We start from the raw sequence: 22648 nt of genomic DNA, 5'->3' as shown, positions 1-22648 counted from the left end.
GATGCAGCAACAGATTAGGAGACACAACAGAATAACTGCACCAAAAGCAAGTACAGTATCACTTTGCCTGCATCATCCAGTGACCCACCACAGTTCTTCTCAACACAAAGAAGGAGTAAGCAACCCACAAGTTCCCCTAATAAGCAAAAGGATAGTAGTGTAAGCTTTCAAGTGTTCTTCCCAAATGTCTAGATCAGTTTCGCCCCACCCAGATTGCTGAGCAGGCAAGAATAGATGAGCTATCTGGTTAGCTCAAATAGATGGTTTGGAACAAAGAAGCAGTGGGGCTACACACAGATCACCATGCAGCAGGAGACAACATGGTCCCAAGTGGCTACACTTCCCAGAACTCCCACCACCTTCTGCACTGTCTCTTTCTGTAGACAACCCTAGGCTTCGTTTCCGAGGTGGCGTCAGGGTTTGCCATCACATACCTCAGGTGCTTGCTCCAGACTCTAGTAGTTTTGCCATGGAAGAAACCAATAGCCACAGAGGTACCCTGAATCTTTCCCCACTGCAATTTCCCCATTAGTGTTTGCCCTCACAATCTCCAAGTGCCTAAACCACTCCCTTTAGATCCCTATGGCCCAGGGTCACCTCAGCTGCAGTTGCCACACACCCAGACCCAAGGTCCACAAACAGGCTTTCATTGTGCATGAGAACATGATGGGCTGCAGTCCATGGTGCAGGCACGTTTCTGTAGGCAAGAAATCTTGCTGAGGCTGATCCCCAATCACCCAGGAGAACCTTTGTTTATGTTTGTGATTCAAGTGTTGTCATTTCAGGCTCAAAAGAAGAGGCTATCATTATTTTCTGAATGCTGTGTCTTTGGTGAATTCCCAAGACAAAGGAAGTGTACTCATCTGGAAGAAATTAGACCTCATTTCTCTACGCTGTTCTCCTAAAAGTTGCTATATGAACCTAGTCTGATCAGTTCATTTTGAAGATTTGAGTCTTCTCATTTGTAAACCAACCTGTGGCTTGAATGGTCCTAGGGATTCTTATGTTGCTTATAATTTGTGGCACTGGATTGGCCCCACCATGTCTTGAGCTTGTCTTCATGCCCTAGTGTTACATACTGAAGCGATTGTTACGAATGGGGCCTGCACTGTAATAACACCATCTTGGTTCCTTTTAGTGTATACTGCAGTGATTTGGGATGACATGTGGTCAGGGACTTTGTACCTAACCTAAGGTCTGCATGTCACTCATTTACTGCTTATTGCCTTGATCCACTCATCGTTTGACTAGTTACTATAGATGAAGTAACATCATTTCCCTGACCTCATTTAAAGTTGGAACTCCATAGAGCTTAGTGTTTGCCCTCTTATCTTCTCTTCCTGCATCTCTTCTCCTTGTGGTTTCATGAGGCCTGGGACTTTGAATATTCTCTGTATGCCAACAACTCCATATGTGGACCTCAGGCTCAAAAATTCTCTCTCTCTCTCTCTCTCTCTCTCTCTCTCTCTCTCTCTCTCTCTCTCTCTCTCTCTCTCTCACACACACACACACACACACACTCCAGTCCCAAATAGCCAACTGCCTACTCAACATGTCCAATAGACATGTCACGTTCAACATGTCCAAAATAAATTCCCAGACCCCAATCTCTAAAACCCTGTTTTACCCATAAATCTCCATTGCAGTCGGTGGCGACTTTATTATTCCAATTGTTCAGGTCAGAAAATTTAGAGTCCTCCTTTAAAACACTCTCACCCACCCCATATTCTGCCAGCCTGGCGACTCTGCCTGTAGCATACGGCCATGACCAACCACTCTCGTTTCCTCTGCTCTCACCCGGGGTCAAGTGGCAGTCATCTTTTGTGTAGGTACAGCAATAGCCTCCTACATAGTCTCCCTGTTCCTACCTTCAGTGGTCAGAATGTGCTTTTAAATCAAGTGAGACTGTGCTACTCCTAATAACCATCTACCAAGATCTCCTCATCAAACTCAGAGTAAGAGCCAAACCCCTTACATAGGATATTTTTGTCAACTTTCGATTACAAGGCAAAATACCTGAGGTTGTCAAGTAAAGAGGAAAACTTTATTTTGAAACATGGTTTTGGAGGTTTCAGGGGTTATGAAGAATCTGAGAAACATGATGCCACACAAGGAACAGTATAAGCCTTTGGCAAATGACCCCCCAAAATTGGAGACCTTAAGACAATGAAATTGGAAGCACATTACAGTTGGGTTAAAACAAAATCAGTTCTATGAAGGATGTTTATACCAGGTGCCAACCCATGACATCCCCCTGCTTCAGGAATAGATCAACTTCTATCCCTCTTAGAGTAAAAGCCCAAAATTCTCAACATGAACCACAGGCCCCACAACCAGGCCCTGATCTCCCTAATTCTTCTGTACCCTCCCTTTACCTGATCCCATCACCTCAGGCTCTATGGCTTCATTTCATATCCCTGAGACTGCTCCAGTGCCTCTGGTACCATCTTGCTCCTTACAGATTTGGACCCACTCTTCCTTCCCAGCACAGGTTAATGGTGCCTCACTCAGAAGCAAGCCAGTCTTGGACCCCTGAACTCTTGACACCTAGTTCATCTCCTTTACAGACACGCCCTCACTGTTTCTATTGTACTTAATTTGTTTTATCCCTAAATATTCACTCAAATGAAGGCGGCCAGTCACACTGTCTTGCACATTGTTCTAACCTAAATAACTCACCCACACTTTGGCCTCCAGGAGGACTCAGTCAAATCTGTGAAATGAGTGACACGATGCATGGAGACACTCAGGGCTTCTCTGCTTCTTGGGGTTTTGAGATCAGAACCTGCAAACCATGCCTGTATCATTCAGGAGTTCTGATCCCCAATCTCCCTTAATGAGCTTTTTCGTTGAAAAGAGTCATTGTTTTGAAGAGATGAGCATCATACTAAGGTTCTCCTACATGCTACGGAAGTACTCTGCCACAAATTCACATCCCCAACACCTGTGTCAATCCTTTTAAACAAAATAAGAATACCATAAAGTGGTCTGGATTTGGTAAGGGTTTGAGGAGGTGACTATTAGATGTTTCCCATGCCAGATGAAAGGCCTTGTGAGGACCACATGTCAGGTTCTTCACACTCCTGAGGTTTGGGAAGACTTTTTTGTACCGTGTCCACCCCAGAAGCAAGCTGTTGCCATCCCAACCTCTGCAGAAGTAAATAAATACTATTGATCAATGGACCTAATAGAAATCTATGGACAATTTGATCCATCAACAAAAATTTATTTGCTTCTCCCTGCTACAATGAACATTTGGTAAAATTGTCCACAGTGCTGGCCTGGTGGTGCACACCTATAATCCTAGTGGCTCAGGAGACAGAGAGGAGATTTTGAGTTCAAAGCCAACCTCTGCAAAAGAGAGGCACTAAGCAATGCCGTGAGACCCTGTCTCTAAATAAAATATAAAGTAGGGTGGATGCTGTGCGTCAATGGTCAAGTGCTCCTGAGTTCAGTCTCCGAAATCCCCATAAAATGATATTTCATATTTTCAGGTACAAGAAACATCACCACAAATACAATAAATAGGCATAATTTCTTGCATCCGATCAGATTGTAAAAGAATGAAATGAGAAATTAACACCAAGATCACTAAATGGAGCATGTGGAGTGCCGAGAAGAGCTACACCCTGTTTCTCCAAACTGAGACACTGGGCTTTCCTGGTCTGACTGCCAGGGAAGTCCTCTGAGAGTGTGTGTAGTTCTTAGTGACAGGTGCCAAGAGGTCATGATATGAATTAATTGGGTCTGATGTACAGTGTGAATAAATGATTGAATTCATAACATTTTTTAATCAATGAAGGAATTTTAAAATACTTTTTATATGCAAAGGAGGAACCATAGCTCTCTTAGTTGTACATATAACCCTTTGCTCCTACAGAGGAGTCAGTCAGAGCTCATGTATTTTTAATATTTTTGGCAAAGAAGAAATACTTTAGAACTGTTAAATATACAAAATAAAGTGAATAAAGATGAGTGTTTGAAAAGAAAACAGAAATCATTTAATGCCTGGAGATTAAAACATACACCTCTGGATTAAGATTAAATAACAGATAAAATCAGGGGAGAAATAATAAATTAATAAATAATAAGGCCACAGGGTGTGGTGGTGCCATTCACAGAAATGGCTCTGGAGGTGCCCCAAAGACGTGTGTGTGTGCATGGTGAAGGTCCACAAGCCCAGAGAACGGCTGGACTTGAGGCTAAGTGGTGGAGTACTGGCCTAGCACCTGTCAGTCACTGGGATTCCTTAACAGATTCACATATAAATAAATTTTAAAAATAATTTCCTAAATAATTTATACAGTGTACTGTGTCCATGAAACACTGAAAGGACATAAATACATTTCTAAGTATGGAAGAATTTCTAGAACAACAATATATTCCTGAGGTCTCTCATCCCACTCAGAACCAGGCCTGACCTGGCTTGGCTTTTGGAGTGGTGCCGATACCTCATGGGATGTGAGGGCTACGTGAGGAGATTGCTTAAGCATCAGAGAAGGACTCAGTAGGCTGCTGGGCTACAACCTGCATGTCTCCTGCATTCAATGCCCATGTCAACTGAAAGTGGGTGGGGGCACAGCCCCTGTGGCACTTGACTCCTGGGGAATGGCGGTTATTCTCAACCCCAGGGGACAGAGTGGGTGAGGGAAAGGCAGGATACACAGAGAGGGGTCATGCACTGTGCTTGAGTGGGCTCCACTAGTGAGTCCTAGCCTACCTTAGGAGAGCCTGGCCCTACAGGTTACACTCAGCAGTGAAAGGTGGTAGCAGTGAGGTGTGCCCTGGTCCTACAGGGACCCAGAGAGGACCAGAATCCTTGGCGGAACAATGAGGGTAGGTAGCACCCCTCTCCCCACAGGTCAGCAGCGTATGTGAACGACCTGAGGGGGTCAGGGTGACTGCCACTCCTGCAGCCACAGGGTGTGGTGGTGCTGGCTGCAGAAAAGGATCTGGAGGTGCCCAGAAGTGAGTGTGTGGTGAAGGCCCAAGAGCCTACAGCACCACTAGCCTTGAGCTATGGGGGGAGTGCTGGCCTAGCAATCATCATCCCTGGGGTCCCTTCCCAGCTTCACGTATGAGTCACTTAAGAAAATAATTGACTACTAAATTAAAGCAATGTACTGTAGCCATGGAAAGCTAAAAGGACATGAATACTTTTCTGTATTCGTGGGCACCCATATTTTCCCATTCTCTCCCATTCCACTTGGAATCAGGCCTGATCATCCTTAGTTTCCATGGAAAACCAAGATCTCATGAGATGTGATTGCTTTTTAGTGAGACAGTTTGGACACCAGGGAAGGACTTAATAACCTGCTAAGCTCTGGCCTACACCTCTCCTGCATTCAGTGACCATGGCAACCAAAAGTCCCCTTGTCCCTGCATGCTCCTCTGGGACAAGCAGAGAGGGTCTGTTGACTCAGCTGTCCTTTGTCTGCTCCAGTGTGCACTTGTAGTAGGCCCAGGGTGTGTGATGGCTAAAAGAGAGGGCAGGACACAGTGAAATGGAACAAGGGCCTCCCTAACCTGTCCAAACCATCTCACCCTGAGGCTTGTTGGATCACTGAGGTTTGACCCTGTCCCCAGTATCCCAGTTGGAAGACCCAAGCTGTCCCAGGAGACAATCTCTCTGTCTAGGGGCAGTCTTAACTCATTGTGACACAGGGGAGTGCTGTGTTGTGGGATGAGGGCTGCCTCCAGATGCCACTCCTCTGCAGGCTTCACACCCCAAATGGTGAAGTTTAAAAGGTCTTAAGTCAACTTAGTAAGTCAAAAGCAGAATTTAATTTTGGAGGGACAGGATATAATAGAATGGGAATTTTCATCAAGCTTCCTATGTACAAGTAAGACATGTTCAAATCCTGTTGCTTTATTTAATTTTACTCTCAGTATAATCTGCTGTGTTTGGATCAACACTTTTTAAATATTTTTTAGATGTTGATAGACCTTTATTTTATTCATTTGTTTATTATATGTGGTGCTGAGAATCAAACCCAGTGCCTCACACATGCTAGGCAAGCGCTCTACCACTGAGCCACAACCCCAGCCCAGGATCAACACTTCTTATCAATGACCCACTGTTGCCTTGTGTGTTTGTGTGAGTGTGCATCTGTTGCTGTTGTTATTAATGTGTCTCACTTCCTCAAAGAAATCACGAATTTATGGACAAAAACCCAGCTGCAGCCACCTGCTCATATACCAGCTGTTTGACATGACCTCACAATGGCTCCTTGTGAGGTCAGAGCTAGAAATGGCCGCATTGTGCCTGGGCATGATCCCAGTGGTTGTCTCCCTTTGGGGCCTGATATACTTCTTCCATTTCCAGGACCACAGTAGGAAAACACTCTAGATATGTTTTGCTTTGGCGGGGAGTGGAAACTGATATTTACTTGGAAAGAAATTAAGGGATAGTGTGCTCTAGAAGGTTAGCACCTGCACTATAATTCTGTTCCATTACTGCTGAACAGACACTTTGGGATCAGACTTGGCTAGACTCATTCAGTCTTTCTCAGAGTGTGGTCCCCAACTAGCAGCATTGGCAACATCAGCAGCATCTGAAAACTGGTTACAAGTGAAAGTTCTTGATCCTCACTCCAGTTCTTTTGAATCACAAACCCTAAAGGCTCAATTTGGATTTTACAAACCCTCTGGGTGATTTTCTGGGAGAGTCTCTGAAATTTGAGATCACCAGCCTGACCTATTCAGACCCACACTGATGTGCTTACAAAAGCAGTCATTGGCTCTCAAAACAGTTTAGTAAATTCTTTCCTAAGCCAGATTTGTGCTTGTTCTGACCCAGCAGCTCTTTTGGAAGGGATACTTGAGAGGGAAACAAGATTAGGTATCTGCAAGGTTCATTTGCTCTCTTTAGTCTCCGGCTTCATGATGTTTTCTAAAGGACTGCTTGAAAGCAACACAAAGGTGAGGGGGAGCCAGAGCTTGGAGTAGTGGGAGTGTGCCCCGGGAGCATTCGTTTATCCACGGCAAGTACGTACAGTATATTTGGACTCCATTTCCCTCCACTGAGCCTCACAGCCCCACACTCAGGCAACACTGGAAAGGAGAAGATGGATATTTTCAAATTGTTCAAATGAGTAAAATGACTTGGGCAAAATAGGAGAGGAGCATACCATCACCTGGCAAAGTTTCAGAAGCCCAGGTTTGGGTCAGACTTTCTCAGGAGAGGCATAACTAACATTTTTGACTGGACTGGGGTATTTTTGCTTAGGTAGTTTTTAATTTTTTTTTTTTTTTTTTTTTTTTTTTGGTTCTGGTGTTTAAACCCAAGGGTGTTTAACCTCTGAACCCTTTTTATTGTATTTTGAGATAGGGTCTTGCTAAGTTGCTTAGGGTTTCACCAAATTGCAACTGGTCTTGAATTTGCAGTCCTCCTGCATCAGCCTCCCAAGTTTTAGTGGGTTTTGGAATGTTTACAAGTATCCGTGACCTATCCTTATTAGATGCCATACTCTGTCCCTGTGTGGGTAGGCTTGATAGTCAGAAACCTCTCTAGATATTGTTAAATGCTACTAGGGAATGGATTTCCTCTAGTTTGCATGAGGACCAGAGACCTAGGGCATCCCCTTTGTCCCTTCCCCTTCTCAAGAGCCTACTTTTGGGAAATGTGCATGGTGCCCAAGTTCGAATACTCATTACCGTCTGAGTTTTGTTTCTCTGACCTATTATCTAAGTCCCAGTGTAAAAAGAGGATACACAACCTCTTGAGCAACTTCATTGTTCTGCTTGGAATATAAACCAGAAGTGCAAAGTACTAAGGGGGCATCTGGTGTTCCTGTGCTCTGGCAGCAGCCAGCTTTGAAATAATAGCCAAGGGTGGGAGCTACGGAAGTAGATGAGCTGAAAACACTAGAGCTGCCATCTATTAGTGTTTCAGTAGGAGGGAAATGTTCCAAGCACTGATACTTCTGAGAATCCCCTAAAGGCCTATGAAAACAGAGGAGCAGGCAGGAGAGTCCCTGAGTCTTGCCAGCTGCTGAGCTGGGCTTGTGATATTATATAGAAATGATGTCTGCCTCCAAATGCCACTGATTTTCTCCACAAAGACATTTGTTTCTCATAAATAAACTTTGAAAGAATCTCTGGGTTTATGCCTGGGCCTGGCTCATCTAAATTCATTGTCCTCAATATCACTTAGAATATAGTTTTGTCTGACTCCGTTAGCAACAGTACATGAGGGTGAAATCATTAACTTTAAAAGAAAAAAATTCAACACATCTCCATGGATGATCCTTGGAGCATTGATCTAAAATGCATGCTGCTAAATGAATGAAAAGACCAGTAGTGAGGAAAAGTGAGGCTTTTTCTTGTGGATATAAATGCATGTGCTCAACTCTGCAAATCAGACTTCACAAGTAGCACCTACTATTCTTCAGTGAAGCCTCCTGGGTGGAAGAAATGATAAGAAGAGGAGAGGCTGGCAGTTCCATTAATGTGAGAGAACGTGACACAGAGATCACTGTCATTCCTTGAGCTAGGCAAATTGCTCAATGACTCTGTGTCCCCACAAAGCTGAATGCGAACCACAGTTTCTGTCACCTGACCTACTGTGACTAGCCTGAGACTCTGCAGGGAAAGGGGAAGTATTGCTTTACTTAACTTTGGAGATGACTGAAAAGGAAAGAGTGTATCAGTTGCTGTGATTGTTCGATCACACTGAATCCTTGACACTGTAAAAGTTCAGGAACTAATGCTTTGAAGTGAACACAAGTTCTGCTGGATTTATCTTCTTGTTCCAATTAGTCAGTCACTTCTGTTCCAGAGCCTACCTCCTGGTCTTTGAGGGAAGATACCTGATATTAAGGTATGAAGTCCCATTCCTTACAGAAAATTAGATTCTAAGAACTGTGAACCAGGTTTTAAAGAAATGATTTCAAATAAGCTTTGGCACACAGCTGGTGGCAGCCTTCAAGGGGAGAGCATTCATTTGATAGAAAAGTTCTGCTATCTGCTTAAAACAAAGAAAAAAGAAAGAAAAAGAAAAAAAAATCAGTCACACTCCTTTATAGTCACACTTGCATTTGATTAAAAAAGACACAGCACTTACACATGGTTCTTGTATGAAAACTAATTAAGAAACATTACATTTAGAATTATAGCACACATTAGATGCTTTTCAGAAACTGTAAGAGCTTCTTTGCCACTTAAGGGGTACAGAGGGTGCAACTGTCTACCTGAATGCATTCTTAAATAAGTGACTACTACCACTCTATTTTTCCTAGTTGTATCTCTGTTACAGGTTACTGACCCCAAGTTCTCGTTCTAGACTTCCTTTGCCAACACAGAATAATTACGAGGGAGCCACCCCCAAAGTCTTAGGGTGAATCGGGCAAGGGCTGCTTAAAAGAAGAAAGAGGCCGTTCCTTGGTAAAAGTTTGCAGTTCTCTGTCCCAAGACCTCTTCTTTTTATTGAGAACCTCCATTTTTACCGTGTTCCTCCTCTGCCACCTCACACTCGCTCTATCTGCTGGATTTTGGCCGCATGCACCTCATTCATTCGTATCCGTGCAGTTGTAAGGTGGACGTCTGTTGATGGTGTTCTTCCTCATGCATCGTTTTAAAGCACCTTCCTGAGAGGTTTTGCTCTGTAGTTTTCATTGGCTGTTATTCTGACAGCTGAACAGAGGGTGCAGTTTGAGAGGACCCCTCACGCACTGGAAACGTATGGGCTCTTGCTCACCATCCATCATCGCACAGGTCTCATTTGGAAGAGCAAATGCTCTGGGGCTGCGGCATCAGGTGGTACTCGGGCTCCTCCTCGGGCGGGTCCTGCAGAAAGTGCAGCCGCTCAGGCAGCGCTGGCGAGCCTCTCCATCCCGGGACATCTCCGCTGCACCGTCTTCTCTCCTCTCCCGGGCCATGATGGTTTTGGCCAGAGCCTTGATGTTCTCCCTGCACTTCCTGAGCTGCTTGACAGCCACAGTGACAAGCTGGGCTGAGCTGTGTTCCTGGGCCTGCGCTTGCCAGGTCCGCGCTTGAGGGCGCCGGCTCCCACGCTTCTCTTACATCCCACCGCAGATTTGTACTTTTCTACCAAAGCGAGCAAGATGCTCCTTTCTGACTCCGAGAAGATTTGGCAGGTTTTATGATGTCGTTGTTTTGCATTTTCCACTCTCGTTCTCCAGGCCCTTAGCTACCCAGGCACTGCAGCGGGTCTCGGGGACACGGAGCCCGAAGCCGCCGCCGCCGCCTCCTGATTATTAAATATTTACACAGCTCCTTGACATTACGTTTTACAGGGTGTCTCTGAGACTCCTGCACTGATGTGTGCTTCCCATTTATCTGGTGATGTATCTCACACAGCAGAAAAGGGGGATGATGATCATGTCAAAGGTAAGAAACAAAGTTTACACATTTTTACTAGCCAAAATTTGATTTAAAACATGAACACTAGTACATTCTAATTGTTCAAGGAATGTACATTTAAATAATAAAGAATAAGAGAGAACCCTGGTAGTAAGTGGAATATCTTATTAAGGAAGATTCAGCCACAGATAGTTTGGAGTGTCACTCATTGTTTCCATTTAATACACACACATATCATAGGAGAGTTGGAAATAAGAAAAAGGAGAGGAGGAGAGGAAGTGAAGAAAGACAAAGGCAGAGAGTCCATTAAGGAAATGAAGGAAAATGAAAAGTGGATGCAGGGATATTCAAGACATACCCGAGAAGGAAAGAGAACGGTGCATTTAAAATGTGGGAGGAATTTGAATGCTGTTTTCCAAATGTGACTGAGGGTTTGAATAAAATCTCCCCATGATGATTCCAGTGTTAGTCACTGTTGGAAAATTATCTGGAAGTGGAGACATAACACACAGAGAAAAGTTGTTTCATTTTGTTTTGTATTGTTTTAGCACAAACAATTATAAAACCATAAGATCAGTCAATTGTGTACATTATTTTATAGATGATGTTGCTGCAACATAGAATACTGCTTATAGGGCAAGACACGTAGTGGGGAAGAAGAAAAGTTTATAAATGTAATTAAGAAGTGATTCCCAAACCTATAGATTTCTAAAATATCCTTGGAAAGATTAAAAAAAAAAAGAATTCTTATCAAACATCATTCTGGAGAACATCATGGGGTAAAACTTGGGGTTATATTCCTGGAAGGGATGGTAAGGGAAGGAAATGAGAAGCAGGCCTAAGTGCACACCAGAACTCTTAAACTTAAATGAGTCATCCTTTGGGAACCTTATTCAAAATGCACATTCTGACTCAGCTGTTTTTTGCTTCTCCATTTCCATTACATTTAAATGATTCCAGACCACAATGTAAGTACCAAGGGAAACAATTTTACTATACGAAATCTGAATGCAGAGTAATTGAAACATAGACTTCAGGACATGTATAACTAGCTCATGTGAAACAAGTGTCTTTAATTCGGAGCATGTCTCATGGTAAGGACTACATAACTGAAGACCCAGGAATTATATTTCAAAGATATATAGTCTAAATGAGAGTTAGGAAGGAGGTGGAATAATCCATACAGAAACCCTAAAAAATACAGAATAAATACCACTGATTCAGAGGTTGCTTTTGAGAAACTTCAGGGAAGGGGAAAAGAGGCAGGAACAAAAGACATTAGCTAGGTAGAAGGTAGCAAAAGGCAAACCAAGAGAATGCAGTCCCCTGCTGTCACTTGTCTGCCTTCCAACAAAATGTGAAAGACTGATTACTGGTAGAAAGTGACTAGAGACAGGAAAAACTAGTAGAATTTTGGGCAACCTGCAGTGAGTAAATTTTTCTCTCCAAAATGATCAGGTATAGAGATATCATGGCATGAAGGTGAGTCATTCATATGAATGACCTAGATTCATTTCAGAATCATTGATTGTTTTTAAACACAAGTGCACTTTCCTTTCTGTTTTTCTTTTTCTCGGTGCCTGGATAGAAAACCAGGGCCTGAGGCGTTGTAGGAATGCACACTCATAATGAGCTACATCCTCTTTCTTAGAAAATTTTCTGATAAGCCAGGTCGTTCATGGAAATACTTGAAAAACTGGCAGACATGTGAAACCAACCTCAAGTATTAAAGTGCAGTCTTTGTAGAGTTTATTCCTTGAAATCCAAAACTACTGCTCTTAGTATACGTAGCAATGACTGTGAACCATAGAGGTTCTTTATAGTTGATAATTCTGTGCCCTTTCATTTCAGCTTTCCCCTTTGGAAAGTCAGAGCTCAATATCGTATGCCCATTATGTCTTATTCCTTAGGTGTGGCACCTAGCTCTTCTCAAGTGTGTGGATCAAGAGACTTGAAGTTGGTTAAATCAGAGGACATGGGAAAAGAAGATGCACCAGTGTCCCACATGGGTATGAGAAAGCCAACAATAGGTGTTTTAACTGTGATTCTGAAAGTGTGTACCTAAGCCAGTTAGTTCATTTGACCTTTGTGGATGGGAAAATAATTTTGCCTTTTGCTGAAATCTTAACATAAGTTTGGATATATTAAATTGCAGAACAAATGGAGGAAGTGGAGATGTACTTGTAATAAAATGGATTAAATGATTCTGATGGGTTTCACTAATAATATGTGCTCTCACATTTTTCTTTCAGCCTTGTCCTTTAACCTTTCTGGGTCCTTTTTACTCTTGTGACTAGTGACCACTGTGTTCTCTATTGTTCTGCATGTCGATATTGTACATGGGTCTACTTTCAGAGAAGAGAATGTCCATGGCACGTTTTCCTCTCTACTGTTGCTTACACGGAAATCAATCAGTTGTGGGTCCAATTAAATAATACTCTTCATGTAGAATTGATGTAAGAGAGTTGCCCTCAAATCCAGGAGCTGAAATACTATGCAGGGAAAGGACTAATCTACAGGTTAATTGTTAAATGTTCAGTGTAAAAGCTCATAAAGTGCTAAGGTGTCTCCAGAAAGCAAAACCAATTTAAGTCAGGGTTGATCACGACAGGCATGGGAGGCTTCACCATGCACACTGAGACCTAATATAAGAGAAGGCAGGAAAGTGAAGGAACAGGGCATTCATCAATGAAGGTGTAAGTGGTTTCAGCCACTGTGGACTACAAATGAGGTAGGGCATTTGTTGAAGCATGAGTATTGTAAGAGGTAGCAAACGTGTGAATTTTCTTCTTTCTATGGTAAGGTATTTTCCATTATAAAGACTTCTTAGTCATACACAGCCATTTGGTTTCATATGTACAAAGTCATAAATGCTTGGAAATTGATTTTGGTTCATGATCCTCTCTTTACCGCCCCAGTTTTTCCTCCTGTCTTTATTCTCCTCTCCCCTTCTCCTTTTCCTAAGCTGCAAGAAAAGTTTCCGCTTTCAGAAATTAAAAATTTAAGCACATTATATTGGCGTGGTTCTTTACGTTATGTTTTTCTACCTTACCTCTTTTTTATTTTATTCTAGCTTCCACAAAAGGGACGAAACTTTGAGCTTGTGAGTTTGACTAATTTCACATAGCATGATATTCCATCCATTTTGGGCACAGGTATAATTTCATTTTTTATTGGCTGAGTAGAACACTATTGTATGTATAGACCATAATTTCCTAATTCATTCCATTTCTGGCAATTGTGAATTGTGGTTCTACATACCTCTGGCTGCATTATGCCACTCTTGGACCTCTCGAGCAATACCAGAAAGTGGGAAAACTGTTGCATTTGGTGATTTCCCTCCTAGTGTTCTGAGAAATCTCCATATCGCTTTCCAAAGTGATTGTACTAGTCTGCATTCCTGCTACCAGTGTGCAAGCATACTTTTTACCACAACCTCACCAACATATATTATTGTTTGTTTTGAATCTCCATATTGCTTTCCGCAATGATCGTAGTAATCTGTAGACCACAAACCCTGTACAAGTGTACCCTTTTCCCACCACTTCACCAGCATATATTCTAGTTTTTATTGATAATCCTTGCTACTCTGGCTGGAGCCAGGTGAAATTCTAATGATTTGCCTGTCTGTGATGCTAGAGAGGTTGATTTTTTTTTCACATCTTTATTGGCCACTTTTGAGTTTCTTCTCTTGATAAGTTCCTGTTTTGGTCTTTTGCCCATTTATTCATTGAATTCCTTGTGTATGTTCTTTTGGGTTGTTAACTTTTTAATGTTCTTCATATATTCTGAATATGAATCATCTAACCAATTGGACTTTCCAAATTTTTCTCTATGGTGGTTACTGTCTCATCATTTCCTTTGCTGTGCAGAAGTTTTGTAGTTTGATGTTATCCCATTTATAGATCCTTGTTATGATTCTTGTGCTGTGGGAGGTTTGAGGATGTCGGGACCAGTGTCAATACAATGGGATATTGATCCTATGTTTTATTCTAGCAGTGGTAACAAGTGTGGGCTGTTTCTTAAGTTTCCAATCCATTTCAATTTGACTTGTGCAGGATGACAGATAGGGATGTAATTTCAATTCTCTACCTACAGCTATCCAGCTATTACAGCACCATTTGTTCAGAAGTCTGTCTCTTCTCCCAGATATTTTTTTGGAAAATTGGTCAAATACATGGTGCTCCAGTTTTGTGGGTATGTCTGTGTGTCTTCCCTTCTGTTACAGTGCTTTCCTGTCTATTTCAATGTTGGTACCATGCTGTTTTCCTTAATATTGCTGTCTATCATAATTTCAGTTCAGGGGTTGTGATGCAACATCCTGGATGCTTTGCATCCCTTGCTTATGTTGGATATTCCGAGTCTCTGAAATTTCCAAGTGAATTTTGGAATTGTTTTCTCTAATTCTGTTAAGAACATCTTTGCCCTGTTGTAGGGGTTGCACTCAACCAGTACATTGACTCTGGTAGTGTGGTCATTTTGACAATATTAATTCTGCCTATCATTAGAATGTGGGAGGTCTTTTCCTATTCACATCTTGTTCAATTCCTTCCTGCATTCTTCTCAATTAGTTATTGTAGTACTCTTTGACCTCGTTTAGAGTAATTGACAAGTATTACATTAATTTGAAATTATTGTGAATAGGATGAATATTCTGATATCCTTATTTTACTCTGGAAGTATAGAAATGCTATTATTTTTTTCCATTTTATTATATTTTTTAATTAAAATCTTTTTTTCTTTTTACAGACTCCATTTTGATTCATTGTACACAGATGGGGTACAAGTTTTCATTTCTATGTTTTTAAACAATGTAGATTCACAGCATTCATGTAATCATATATATACATAGGGTAATACTGTGTTTCATTCTACTATCTTTCTGTCCCCCATCCACTCCCACCCCATTTTCCTCTACACTGTCCAAAGTTCCTTTATTCTTCTCTTTCTCCCATCACCCTCCTCGTTATACATTGTTATGCACTTATCAGAGAAAACACTCAGCCTTCGTGTTTTTGGGCTTGGCCTATTTCACTTAGCATGATATTTTCCAGCTTTATTCATTTACCAGCAAATGCCATAAGTTTTTTCTTATTTATGACTGAGTAATATTCCATTGTGTATATATACCAGTTTCTCCATCCATTCATCAATTGAAGGGCATCTTGTTGGTTCCACAATCTAGCTATTTTGATTTGAGCTGCTATGAACATTGATGTGGCTTCATCACTGTAGTATGCTGATTTTAAGTCCTTTGGATATAAACTGAAGAGTGGGATAACTGGGTCAAATGATGGGTGCATTCTCAGTTTTCTGAGGATTCTCCAGAGAGCTTTCCATAGTGGCTGCACCAATTTTCAACTCCACCAACAATATATGAGTGTGCCTTTTCCCCCCACATTCACACCAACATTTATTATTGTTTGTATTCTTAATAATAGCCATTCTAATTGGAGTTAGATGAAACCTTAGGGTGGTTTTAATTTGCATTTTCTAATTACTAGAGATTATGAGCACTTTTCCATGTATTTCTTTATCGCCAGCATATCTTCTGTGAAGTATCTGCCCATTTCCTTAGCCCATTTATTGATTGGGTTCTTTCTATTTTTGGCGTAAGGTTTTTTAAGTTCTTTGTAAACTTTGGAGATTAGTGCTCTGTCTGAAGTGTGTGTGGTAAAGATTTTCTCTCACTCTGTAGGCTCTCTTTTCACATTATTGATTGTTACCCTTGTAGAGCAAAAGCTTTTTAGTTTGAATCTGTCCCACTTATTGATTCTTGCTTTATTATTTTTTGCACTATGAGGTTCTTGATAAGGGAGTCATATTGTAAATATTTTTAAATCAAATGCTTTTGTTTCCACGTCAGGGAATGTTTGCTTAGGTTAGTGAACTGAACTAAGAGTGAGGAAGTGGGACACCAGATCTGTATTGTGCCTGAGGTCATCTCTTCATGTGATGACCATTTCCCCTGCTGCTACCCTGAGTTGACTGATCTTGACCTCTGCATTTAACACAGTTCTGCTCGTACAATTAACACCTGAGTGTAAGGACAAGGGTGGTATGGATATGTGCCAGGGAGTGATGATAATGATTGGCCATAAAATTCAAACTGCACACAGAAACACATGGGCTGCAGCAATTAAGGGACACAGAGAAGACTGCAGGACAGTTGGTAGGAGGTAGTTGAGGTTGAACACACAGAGGAAGTGAGTTGGAAAGTCCAGTGTTGATAGTCACTTGGTGACGTGGATGCTTAAAATTGAGGTTATGGGAGGATAAAGTTTTGGCAATCCTAAGATCCACATTATGGCTGTGAGAGTGATGGTTAAGGCAAGAAATAAAAATGCTCTCTCTAAGGAAATTCACAGGAGATCCAAGGGGCTGACTAGAGGGAGGCTGCGTTCCTTTTTGCTCCATAATTCCGGTTCCAAGCAGAGGATATCTGTTTCTCGGTGAGGCAGTTTTTGCTGCTTATTGATCCCCTGGTGTTTACCCCATTTGTCTGCTGTGATGACCTGCAGTCTGCCAGCATATCGACGCCTTTTTTGAGAGCAGATTGCTCACTGTCAGGCGTCTATCATCCGCCATTTGCCTGCCTCTCACCTGTCCATCGCCTGCCTTACACCTATCCATCACCCAACGCATGAGGTTCACCTCCCGATCGTTCGACAATAGCAAACTGATCGCCGACCGCCAGTGGAGCACCAGCTGCCTGCTGTTGCCTGGAAGTTCACTGTTACAGTACCTGCAGGTTTGATTACACATGGCTGCGCCATTTTGAGACAACAGCCAGGCCCTGTAGGACCCCTGGCCGGACTAACTGAGCCCTGTCTCCTGGATCCCTCTAAGGAAATTGACAAAAATCCTGTTCCCAGGGAATGTATGTTTACTTATCACTCTATTTTTACTCCTAAATTAGCTTACAACTTACAATTCTTTAACCTTTATTTTTAAATAAATGAGTTGTAAAGAAATATCTTTTGATTTCTTCCTAGTTCCAAATTCTATATTATTGAAGATTTATAAACTCAATAGTAGAAAACTGAAACAGATGCCTGTAAGTGGTAGTTAGAAATGTAGAAAGCATATCAAAAAATGAAAAGAAAATCTTTTGGTCAAATAATCATTAAGTTAATTGTCCTTCTTTAGGTACATAAGAAACTCCCTTTTTGGCAAGTCATGTGTCCCTGATCCCTTTAGATATTTAGAAAGGTTTTATTTTAACAGGGTGAATCTTAAATTTAACTGTGCTTTCCATTAAACTGTTAGCACTGATGAGTGTGCATCTTTCTCTGTTGTACAGCACTGGCTCTGTGCTGACATGTACAACAAATAACAGATGATTATATTTTATAATGAGGTCAACTAAGATTTTTGTATCCATTATAATAGGAAAACTATGTTTAAAACCCAATGTGGGCCTTAAAATGTTTCTAATATGTGGTGATAATAATTTTTAATTTGTTATAAATGAAGATGCAGGAGATAAGGTTTGATCAAAGACAAATTTTAACACCAGATCTGGAGCCCCTTAAAGCTACAACATAAAGCAAATAATCCAAGTGTTTGTCTCAATGCAGGGCCTTAGATTCAATTATTTTGACTGAAGGAAACCGGTCAGGGAAGAGTGGGTTGTTCCCAGAATGCCATTCCAGCAAAACAGGGAGCCAGTCTTCTGGCCTCTGCACAGGCAGTCTGTGACATCTGTATTTCAACCTATCATATTATTACATTTGAGTGCATTAAGTAGATGTGCTATGTTTTGTGCATAAAGGCAGCACATTGGCCCCTCAATTTAGAGTTAACTAATGAATCCATGAATGAATACTTGGCTCTTAAGTTGTATTTCTAGTGATTCACATTTACATGCCACTCTGATTATAAGGATGATGACTGGCAGCTTAGCTTTTAGAATTGTAGGCATGATTTTTTAATGGGCTCAAAAATGCCGGGCAGTAGAGCTGTCATCTTTATCAGTTTACCAAGGTAGTGTGTTCTTCAGAAAGGTTCATGAAATGCTTTTTGTTCTTGAGCAGGAAAAAAACCTCATGAATAAAACCTGACCTTGTTTTATAATCTCAGTTTCACCCCACAAATATCCTGGGGAATCATTGGGTAGGATATCACCATCATATTTAATAAATAAATGAACCTATTGGGAGAGGAATTCACTAGTGGCCACACAATGGTTGAAGATAAGAGCTAGGACAGAAATGTTTTAACCAGGGTGGAAACAAATGTGTGTGTGTACAGTAGGGGTGCATTTGGTTGTGTGTGTGTGTGTGATCGATACAGACACATAGATTATAGATTTTTCCACTTTGTAGATAGTGTACATAGTGACTTGATTATTTAGTTCTCTTTAGAACTTGGGAATTTCTGGGTGAAATAGTATGTTATTCTCTCTATATATATTTTTTTCATTTCCAGAACATTCCAGAGCCTGCTGACTTTGATTTTAAAACAGTTTTTGGCTACAAACATTCAGGTTTAAGGCACATTCCAAACCACAAGGAGCCCTGTTACTGGCAGGGACCTGGCTTTGTTCTCGTGGTTTTACATGGATGATGGAACAAATGACTTTCTAGCCTTTTTTGTTTTTCTAAAAAGGAGTGAGTTCGGCAAAAACAAAGCCTATGACACATTCTCACCAGATGCAAACATTACCCTTACAGGTCCTCCCTTTTGTCCTTGGTGAGGACAGGGTGCTCTACCCACCCCATCGCTCTCACCAGAAATATATGTGTAGTAAACAGACTTGTAAGCATTTGTCTGGTAATGATGATTAAAAAAAAGAAAATATGCCTCCAAATAGAAATATAAAATCACATGACTAAAATGAAGCTAAGGGTCTTAGCCACAAGCAGTGAGGAATGACTGCATGAATCAGGAAATAAAACATCTACCTTAACAGCAAGAGGCTGAGGGGTGGAGAGGAGGCGCACCTTGAGAGAGCTCTAGCCCCACCCAGGCCCTTCAGCACGACATAATGTGTGGACTGGGAAGAAGGTCAGGGCCAAGGCTCAGGGACAGACAGTACACCTCGGTGCTATTCTGTGCATTTGTGAGAAACCAATGCTCCTTTGGCTTTTTCCAGGCATCACCACTGCCTGCAGTGGGCAGATGTGAGCCACTGGTCACTGTTCAGTGGTCACTACTCAGTCGCTGCCACCACAGATCTTTAGCAGAATCTTCCAGAAGTCCCCTGAAGTGTCTCCCATGATGTCGTGGTACAGCGACTTGCCATACATCCGCTTATACTCTGCTCTGATGTCCAGGAGGTCGATCTCACTGCGAGACACCATGATGCGAATCAGGGTCCTGTCCTTTGTTCCTGCCCCCCTCATGGCCTTGTTGAGCCTTTCAGCAAAGAAGGCTGGCGTATTCCTGAGACATTTCATCACAGCCAGCATGCTCTGCTCCAGGTCCCCGGACATCTCCTGGCAGATGCTCTTCTGATGTCGCAACCCGTCATCCTCTGATACTCCTTGAAAGCTGCCACCAGGTGGGCCCGGCTCTGGGAGCACAGGATTGCATTGAACTTAGACTCATCTGTCCCCAGGCAGATGTGTACAGCTCCTGCACGTCTCTCTGGACAAGGGACATGTCCACATTCGTGCTTTCATCCCGGTTTCCCTGAGAGAGAGAGATGAGGAGCTGCTGGAAGTGCCCCATGTGTCGCTTCGGATGGCCTCCTCCAGGGTCTTTTTGAATTCTGCTTTACAGGCTCTGCTCAGTTCGCAGATGTGCTCATTGCTGCGGGAAGCAAGGATCTCCATCAGGCAGGCTTCATCGGCTCCAGCCCCCTGGATGGCTTCCTTTATCTCACACACATCAAACGGGACTGGGGTCTTCATCAGAGCTCAGATGGTCTTCTCAAAGGTTCCTGACAGCTCAGACTTCAAGTCTTTGATCAAATTCCTGCCATAAGCCATCTTGAAGGACAGGAGAATCTGCTGCCGCTGCTTGTTGGGGCTGCTCCCCAAGTGGTCAATCATGGCCTACTCATCAGTTCCCAAGTTCCTTAAGGCCTCGGCATCTCGCACGTGGTCGAAGCCAGAAGCATCTGTGATGGTGCCTTGGTTTCCAAACTGAGCTGGGGGGACAGCAGGGGTAACAGTCCCAGAGCTCGAGTATCCTGGGTGGCTTGGCACTGGCTGTGGTCACTGTCCTGGCGGTGGCATTGGTGGCTGCCCAGGGTAGGTCATTGGTGGCTGCCCAGGGGTGGCATGGGCTGGCCTGGCACAGGGGCCCCTGGGTACGATGGATATGAGGGCATCCCAGAGGGCGGTTTCCCCCAGGGGCGGGTACATTCCATAGGGGGAACAGGCTGCTGGGCCGGAGGGGGCTGCCGGAAGCCCCCAGGAGGGACTGGGGTAACCCAGGGTACCTGTTCGGCACGCTGGCTCCTCCGAATGTCCCAGACATGTTGGCTGCCATTCCTTAGAGGTGGTCCTGGTTGAACTGCCCTGCATAGTTGGCCACGTTGTCCAGCCCGATGGGTGGCATGCTGGGTGGGGGGCAGCCAGCACCACCCCAGGCACCGCCGCCTGGCACAACTGGTGGGTAGCCAGGAGGTGGGGGCTAGCCCGGCAGCTCAGGGCTAGATCCCGCGCGGGGACGCGAGCTGCGGCGGCTCGCTCGGCGCGCACCTGGGCGCTCAGGATGAGGGGCGCCGCCTGGGCAGGGCAGGTGCTCTTCTCTATATTTTACTGTATTGTTTCACTTCCTTCCAAACCCAATTTCTATTTAAAAACAGTTTGGTGTGCCAGATTTTTTCTACTAAACTAAAATTCATAGATGGATGGGGCCCATTAATTTAATGTATATTTTTAAATGAGTTATAATAAATTATAACCATACTTTTTAAACATAGGAATTAATTTAATTTAAATCCCCAAACATCTGAAAACTATATTTTCTGCTCAAAGAAGCACATTGCTTGTATATGACATAAAGGCATTTGTAATATTTCACCCTCATCCTTAAAAATTATAGAATCTCAAGTTTGTATGTAATAAAAATATAATAATAAAAAGCCATATAAGAAGAAAATTTGTCAGGTTTGATGGTGCTTATGGCAAGAAGATCACACGTTTCTGAGGCTAGCCTCTGCAATTTAGCTAGAACCTGTCTCAAAATGAAAAGATATGGGGATGTAGCTGGTAGGAGAGCATCTTTGAATTCAAATGAAGAGAAAAAAGAAAAAGAAAAGAGAAGGAAAGGGAAAAGAGAAAGAAAAAAATGGTGACATTCTAAAAGGAATTAAAACTGAAGAAAAGAGAAAGTACTGAAAATTTCAAGGAGGAACTAACATTTAATTTACATCCTGATGAACTTGAAGTATGTTTTGTTTAAATGGAGATGTAGTTTGGGGGAAAAAGAGGATAGCAGATTGATGTGAGCAGAGGTTATAATTAAATAAAAAGAAGGTGGAGCAAAATAATGTAAAAGCCTCAGTTGTCTCACAGAGGATCTGGGCTCTAATTTGGCAAATCTAAAGATTCTAAAGGAAATGGGACAGTCCAGAAAGACGCTGTGATCTAGAGCAGAGAAAATAGCTCTAATGGGATCAAGAAGAATCTAGGCAGAGATTCAAAAAAACTTCTAAGTTTATACATAAGGCAAAAGAAAATAATTTCAATAGACTGTGTGGTGGTAGAATCCCAAGTGCAGGAGAAAGAGAATGACTCATGGGATGATTGCAAGGAAGCAGGTCACCCTCTGAAGCTCTGCAGCAGCTAGCAATGCACAGGAAAGAGAGAGAGGATTGTAAATAGTGGTGCAGTAAAGATGGAGAAATGAATGACAAATGAACGAGGAGGAAGGAAGGGAGGGAGGGAGGGAGGGAGGGAGGGAGGGAGGGAGGGAGAAAAGTGTTTGGAGATACATGCCCCTAAAGAAATAGGAGGCTAGAATATTTGGGATTGTTGGTAAGAATGAGCCAATGGAGAATAAAAAGAAAGAGTATGTATGTATAAATAGCCTGGTGAAATATATTGAATCAGTAAAACACAGAAGGTGTACTGTTAATTATGTAGAGGAATTCAGAGATAGAAAAGAGCAAGACACAGGGACCTCCGGTGAGGAGGCTACATCATCTCAGTGAAGCAGACTTTGAGGGGATGTATGGCTAGGCTTGGGTTTCCCAAAACTGGGGTACCCTGAAGCTCCTAAGCAGTCATTCTGGGGTATGTGCTATTTGGAATTACAGTATTATCTTAACTCTTAACAAGGATAGCCTTCATTAGTTGCATTTCTAATTTAGAAAGACATTGGATTAATTTGGGCTTTATACATAAGATGAACTAGTGATGTTAGTTCA

The 22648-nt window shown here is 42.4% G+C and overlaps 1 long non-coding RNA gene and 2 pseudogenes across 3 annotated transcripts in view; 1 reads left to right on the top strand and 2 right to left on the bottom strand.

Annotated features, from left to right (window-relative positions):
• Positions 1–22648, top strand: part of LOC306643021 — a 657668-nt gene that overhangs the window by 468080 nt on the left and 166940 nt on the right. The window lies entirely within an intron of this gene.
• LOC306643402 (myb/SANT-like DNA-binding domain-containing protein 3) lies at positions 9333–10122 on the bottom strand (annotated as a pseudogene). Its single transcript has one exon. The product of its transcript is annotated as a myb/SANT-like DNA-binding domain-containing protein 3 (transcript).
• Positions 18738–20901, bottom strand: LOC306642898 (annexin A11-like; annotated as a pseudogene). Its single transcript has one exon. The product of its transcript is annotated as an annexin A11-like (transcript).

This window comes from Sciurus vulgaris (assembly GCF_902686455.1).
Source record: "Sciurus vulgaris genome assembly, chromosome: 13".
In the NCBI taxonomy this organism is placed as follows: Eukaryota; Metazoa; Chordata; class Mammalia; order Rodentia; family Sciuridae; genus Sciurus; species Sciurus vulgaris.
This window is presented reverse-complemented; position numbering and strand designations above follow the sequence as displayed.